Genomic DNA, 7,474 nt, shown 5'->3' with positions numbered 1-7,474 from the left:
CGCACCCGCGGTGTGTAATAAAGGTCTTCCTAGAATGATTGGAATGTTGGAGTCTTCTTCCATGTCAACAATGACAAAGTCCACCGGGATGAAAATTTTCCCAATTCTTACGGGAACATCTTCCCATATCCCTAATGGTGTCTTCGTCGATCTATCGGCCATTTGGAGTGTGATATTGGTGCATTTAAGCTCTCCCATCCCCAACCTTTTACTCACCGAGGTCGGCATAACACTCACACTAGCCCCTAGATCACATAAGGCTTTGTTGATCGTGGTGTCGCCAATGGTACACGGTATTGAGAAGCTTCCCGGATCTTTGAGTTTTGGAGGTAACTCCCTTGAAGTATTGCACTACTCACCTTAGTGAAGGCGACAGTCTCAAGCTTCCGGATCGACTTCTTCTTTGTGAGGATGTCTTTCATGTATTTTGCATAGGCGGGCACGTGATTGATTAATTCCGTGAAAGGAATTGAGACTTCCAAATTCTTCACAATTTCCATAAATTTTCCAAGTTGGTCATCAAATTTGGGCTTGGATTGACGACTTGGAAAAGGAAGTCTAATCACAATGGGCTCCTTCTCCTTGACCTTGTCTTCATTTTTCTTTGAAATTTATTCTTTTGATGGTTCTCCATCCTTAGAGTTTTGCACAATTTCTTCTTTATCACTAGCTTCCACAACTTCATCCTCAACTTGCTTCTTCGGTGCTTCATACCTTGTACCACTCCTCAAGTGAATGGCACTAACCGTTTCATGTCTTGGGGGATTACTTTGAGGTGGTAATTGCCCCTTTTGTCTTTGTGAGCTTGAAGATGCTAGTTGAGTCAATTGGGTTTCCAACATTTTGGTGTGAGCTAGGATGTTGTTGATGGTGGTTTCCTTTGCTTGACTATCCTTTTACATTTTGGTAACCTTGGTTTAACATGATGCTTTGGTGATTTTGAGGCTTCTTCAAGTCTAGCTATAGCTTTTTCAAACTTTAGATTGATGGTATCAATGTGAGCACTAAGTTGAGCACCCAATTGAGTAATGGAGTCCACTTCATGCTTTCCTCCTCTAGTAGCCTTGCGACGTCTACTATATTATGAGTTATGGACCGCCATTTCCTCAATTTTGTTACAAGTTTGATTGTCATCAACTTCGGTGAACATTCCATTTGATCCCATGTTGAGAATGTTCCTTGAATCTTCATAAAGACCGTTCCAAAATTGTTGTACCAAGAACCACTCGCTAAGTCCATGGTGAGGACATGAGCGACAAATCCCCTTAAACCGCTCCCAAGCTTCATAAAAAGATTCTTCATCCCTTTGCTTAAAGCCCGTGATTTGAGCTCTTAGCATGTTAGTCTTTTCCGGTGGATAGAACTTTTTGTAGAAAGCTAGAGCCAACTTCTTTCAAGAATCAATTCCGAGAGTAGCCTTATCAAGGCCTTTCAACTATTGTTTCGCGGTGCCAATTAGAGAAAAAGGAAATAAGACCCATCGTATTTGGTCTTGAGTTACACCGGTTTGAGAAATCGCATCATAATAGTCACAAAAAGTCTCCATATGAGAACGAGGGTCTTCACTAGGCATCCCCCCAAATTGGCTTCTTTCGACTAATTGGATAAATGCGGATTTGGCAATGAAATTTCCGGTTAGATGTTGTGGTGTGGGAGTACCATTAGGTAGGTTCTCCTCAGTGGGTACGGAATGTGATGAAAACTTAGGCATTGTGGGTAGATTTTGTGTTGGGTTCTCCTCACCTTCTCTTGCAAAAGGGTTGATGAACTCAATAGTATTTGGTTAAATATCTACAACCTCACCAATACCTCTCAAAGTTCTCCTAGCAAGTCTTCTATTGGTTGTCAAAGTTCTTTCAATTTCACGATCAAAGGGTAACAAGTCACCTTGTGACCTTCTAGACATGCAAAATATCAAACAACTCGAAAACAATTAGAACAAACCTTGAGGAGTTTTCCTTCCCCAAGGCAAAGAAAGACACAACTAATAACAATATAAGAAAATCTAAATCAAGTTAACACCGTCCCCGGCAACGGCGCCATTTTTGGTCGGGATATTTTTACTAAATTTTTCGGTTACTTGTCGTTAGGAGCACCTAGACCAAAACACAATTTATAACTTCACAAACAACTCTACAATTAGTAAAGAAGCAAGTAAAGGTCGGATCCCAAGGGACGGGAATTGAGATGAGATTTCTATTGCAACTAGTGGTGTCTTAGGGGTGTCACAATTGAGGTTTGATGTAGAAGATCACTAAACTAAATAGCAATGAAAGTAAACAAGCAAGATGAATTAAAAGGGATGTAAAGAATTGATAAAAAGCACTAGGGTGTCATGGGGTCATAGGGGATTCATGGGAATTGATCATACGAACATGTTCTCAAATTATAAGCAAGCAATTATAGTTGTGATGGATTGAGTTGGTTTATATCTTACAATCCAAGGAAAGTTTGGGTCCCGGAGCCGAATCGATTAGATTGTACAACACCTACAAGTCGACTTAGTCTTCCCTACTCAACAACATGCATGGTCTAATGAGACTCGAGTTGGTTTATGTCTTACAAGTGTCATTGAAAAGATAGGTGATGGGTAAAAAATGCAAGGATTCATAGGCTCACATTTCATCAAACATAACATGTGCATGAGTTGAGATCAAAACAAGCAAGCAAATAAACTATGAAAGCATATTAATTTAAGCATGAATCATTCCCCATGTTGGTTTCCCCTAATTACCCATTAACCCTAGCTAAGGAACTACTCACTCATTATCATGTTGAACATGCTAGCAAGGTTGTCAATCATACCAACAAAGTGAAACATGATGAATAAATGAAAGTGATTAACAATAATTAAAGAGGGATTAAGAGAATTATACCTACTAATGATTCCAATAATAAAGCAAAGAATAAAAGAAATACTTGCTGCTTGATTGAGAGGTTGTCAATCTCCCAATAATAACCCAAATAATCTTCAATTACCCAAAATAAAGGATGAACAAGAGAGAGATTAAGGAAAAAAAACTTGTATTAAAACTTGATTAATTGTTGATTACAAGATTAAAGAGATATTTGATTGATATTAACTACATTAAAGATTGCTAAGAAGAACATGCTCTTCTAATTAGACTAATGGGGTATTTATAGTGGGGATTAGGTGGATGAATTAGGGTTAACTAAGGGCTTAAATGACGATTAAGTCCCTACTTAAGGAAACGCCAGTCTTTTTGGATAGACTCCGGTCTCTAGGGAGACTCCGGTCTCTAGAAAAAGATGTGCATCCTTCCTTGAAGCTTGAAGAAGACGAAATGGGTCTGCCTGAGAATCCGGGCGTCTTTAGCACGGGACGGGCGGATTTGGTGGTCTCTGCCCGGGCGTCTTCTGGGTCTTTTGCACGGGTGTCTTGGGGTGAAGACGCACGGATTGTGGTGGTGGAGACGGGCGTTTTCTGGGGAAGACGCACGGATTGCTGTGCAGTCTCGTTTCTTCTTCTTTTCTTCCTTTTTCTTCATAGAATCCTTGGGGATTTCCTCGGGGATGCAAGGATCTTTTCTCATCATTGCCCATCTACTATAGTATGTACAAAGGCCTTCTAATCTTGTCTCTCCTTGATGCTTGGTCATTGAATTCAATCAATTTAGCCTCATTTTGCCATGAAAATGCAAGGTTTGCACTCCTTTCCTACCAAGGGATCAAAACCTCAAAGAATATGCAAAACAAAGAACTAAAGACAATAAATGACCCAAATATGCACTAAAAAGCATGGGAACAAGGCTAATTCGGGGACTAAATGTGCTCTAATTATGGTCACATCAATTTCCCTTCTTCTACCTCCTTCAATACGTTGTCCTATAATATATTAAATAAACTTCAAATTATATTTGTGACTAAAATAATAAAGTTAGTAATGAACTCGTCTTAATAAAATAATGCTTACTATGTTGGTCAACACTTCCTCATCATATTTGTCACGCGACCGGGATCCTTTAGGCGTGTGCCCTTATTTATAAGTTACATGCCGATCCAAGTTGGTCACTCCCTTTTCCACCTACACATTAACATGGTACCAGTTATACATGTAAACATGTATCAATGCAAGTCCAAGTGTGATTAAAAAAATCAAGTCTCACAGGGGAATGCATGCTACTTACGAGGTTCTCTTCTATCTTTCTGTAACCGCCTCGAGAACCATACCATTTCCCCTTCTTGCATGAAATGTTATCACGATTTCTTCTGTTAACGGCCTTCAAATAATTATATAAAAGCGCAAGTAGATTAGATAATAAAAAGATTATATAAAGAACTCATTAACTAAAAAAAATGATAGGTAAATCGTTAAAAGGCGATGATATTTAACCTGAAACTTCTCAGTAGTTCTCATCTCTTTGAAAAGATCCCATTGTTCCTGACTGATGGTGGGACACTTATTATCTCCCAGTAAGTTCTTACGCATCTCCCCCGTTGCCTTGTCCACATACAACCAATCCCTAGCAACGTCACACTTCCACTGCCTTAGGGCATCCCCTGCCTTATGCATTAAATACTTATCATGGCATTCATCGACAATATCAAAGGCTTCCTTTACACGAGCCAAGTATAACATCCTCACTTTTGGATTCAAATTTATAATGTCATCTAAATGGATAGGCACAAACTGTCTTGTGCAACATCCAATCCAACTGGATAAAAAACCCGCATTTGGACCAGTAGGTAAACCCTTCGAGCTCTATGTTATTTCAAGCGGCTCTTTAGCGGCTATAGCTGCAAGGGCTTGCTGGCACTTCGTAGCACCCCTCTCACCAGGCTTATTATCCCCAAGCTTATTATTCTTTTGACTTCTTTTCCGGTTTTCACCCATGATAATCCTAAAACCCAAATATGAATGAAATAGGAAATGAACAACTTAACAACGTCATGCAGAGTATTATCTAAAACCCTAAACCCTAATAGGAATGAAAATTTAAGACAATAGATTGAGCTTCTAAAATCCTAAATCTAATAAGAGGAGTGAAGTAGATGATGCGGGATGATAAAGATAACAAAGAAGACGAAAAACAAACAGATGCATGAAAAAGAAAAAAGATGATCGTCTTAAAACCCTAATGACGAAACACAAAATTAAAGTGAACATACCTGATGATGATGATAAAGAGAACGAGTAGGATGATAAGGGAAGGCAACGGAATCTGGGCGTCGAAAACTGGGCGATGGCCGGCAACGAGAATGTAGAAAGCGAGGAAGAGAGAATAATAAACTCAAGATACCAACGGTTGAACTGGTGTTGTGTGTGTTTCTGTGGTATGCTGTATATGTTTGTAAATTAGTTTTTTATTAAGACAAACTATTGACAACGGGTCCTCAAAACAAAACCGTTGTTATATCTTAATAACAACGGGTCAATAAAAGTTAACCGTTGTCAAAACGTTATTACAACGGTTAAAATATACCCGTTGTAATATATTTTCACCAAATTTGCGCCAAAATGAAATATGTCTAAAGAATCAATGACAACGGGTAGGGGTACTACACCCGTTTTTGAAAGTAATAACAACGGGTTATGTAACTATAACCATTGTTGATAGTAATAACAACGGGTGTTGTAAAAATAACCGTTGTTGAAAGAAATAACAATGGGTAATTTAAATATAACCGTTGTTATTGTTGAACCTTTTTTTTTTAAAAATTACTGTAATTCCATTACAGTCCAAACTCAGAATAATACATACTCGTAATAAAGTGAAGCACCATATACTTTGCAACATTATTCAAATTTCAACACCAAAGATCCACATCTAATAATAAGATCAAGAAAATAAGACAACACCAGCATGCATGCATACTGCATATATCTAAGCTACAGGATTTACCATGCCATGCAAATTTGGGAATCTTTATTTAACAATGACCATTATTGGTTCTATTGGCTTTTTAAAGCTACCAAAAGCTACAGGATTTACCATGCTTGCATACTTGCTATAAATTCAGGCATCCCATTAACTCCCCACAACTCACAAATAAATTAAACCATCAAATTACTGGTCTGAAAATGACTCAAAATGTTTGTCGTCCATATCACTGTGTCCTTATGAACCATCTCAGGATCGGGGACGTTTCTTGGATGTCATAGTTTCTTCGTTAACCCAAATACCTTCACCATGGTCATCACGCATATAAATGCTTTCAGTGTCCTCATGATCAGTGTCAACATCGTCGAAATAAGATACAGTGGTAGAGTGATCCATTCCCTCAAAAACGACATCCTGATCATCATCACCATTATCGGATGGACTACTCCTTCTACTCCTTATAGACAGTACAACAGTCCACTTCTTATCCATAGGATCGGTGACATAGAACACTTGTTTAGCTTGGGATGCCATTATGAAAGGATCATCCTTATTATTGCCAACCTTACCCAGATTGACCAACGTAAATCCCATCTTATCCTTTCGGACACAATGGAGGTTGTTATCAACCCAGTTACATCGAAACAAAGGCATTGTGAAATCAATGTAATCTAGTACCAATATTTCTTGAATAACACCATAATAAAGGCATTTGCCACAAATAGGCTTTTTATCTTTTGAAGTAGCAAAGTGCATTGCCTCAAATTCAGAACTCACGCCACTATTTTGCATTGTGCTCAACTCATCTTGCTCGCGGGTGTAAAAAGTATATCCATTAATGGAAAAACTGCTAAACCACCCTGGAATTTGGACCTAAATCAAGACGTAGTAAACTAGGAGAGATGTCATCACCAGTTTGATTTGTACACTCTAAGACAATATTCCTAAACCACTCTGCAAACGTCTTCGTATGCTCATTTGCAATCCACTTCTCGGTCTTGTTTGGGTGATCGTATTTGAGCTCATCTTTGTGTTTTTGAATATAAGGTTGCACCTCATCTTCGTTGTTTAGCACATACGTATGTGCTAAATGCAACATTTCACGTGTCACAATTTTTTCAACCCCGCCCCTAATACCTTTTCCGGTCATCCAGTCACTATAACGATTCTTAGGAACGCCAATCAACCCCTCAGGGGAGAGATGAGCGTAACAATATGAAAGAGCTTCGTCTAAAATAGCGTGTTCAGCAATACAACCTTCCGGACGATACCGATTAGATGTATAGTCTTTGTAGACTTTCATCAATCTTTCGAAAGGATACTGGTATCTTAAGTACACAGGCCCAAGGTACAAAATCTCCCTAACCAAGTGAATGGTCATATGAATCATGATAGTGAAGAAAGAGGGTGGAAAATACATTTCCAACTGACAAAGAGAGGTTACAACGAGGTCCTGCAATGAATCCGCATCATCGGGATCGATGACTTTCTTGCATATGGACTGGAAGAAGAGACAGAATCTAGTTATAGCATATCTTACCTTTTCAGGTAAAATGGAACGAATAGACACAGGTAGTAATTGTTTCATCAAAGTGTGACAATCATGTGACTTTAACCCGGTGAGTTTTAGG

At 38.7% G+C, this 7,474-nt stretch overlaps 1 non-coding gene across 1 annotated transcript; it reads left to right on the top strand.

Moving 5' to 3' along the window:
* Nucleotides 1–1,232: 1,232 nt before the first annotated feature.
* On the top strand, nucleotides 1,233–1,339 carry LOC141636198 (small nucleolar RNA R71). The gene has a single exon (XR_012540826.1). It is a non-coding gene; the product is annotated as a small nucleolar RNA R71 (small nucleolar RNA).
* Nucleotides 1,340–7,474: the final 6,135 nt, after the last annotated feature.

The sequence above is a fragment of the Silene latifolia genome, chromosome Y, assembly GCF_048544455.1.
Source record: "Silene latifolia isolate original U9 population chromosome Y, ASM4854445v1, whole genome shotgun sequence".
In the NCBI taxonomy this organism is placed as follows: domain Eukaryota; kingdom Viridiplantae; phylum Streptophyta; class Magnoliopsida; order Caryophyllales; family Caryophyllaceae; genus Silene; species Silene latifolia.
Note: the sequence above shows the minus strand (reverse complement) of the source record. Positions and strands in the feature narration are given on the sequence as shown.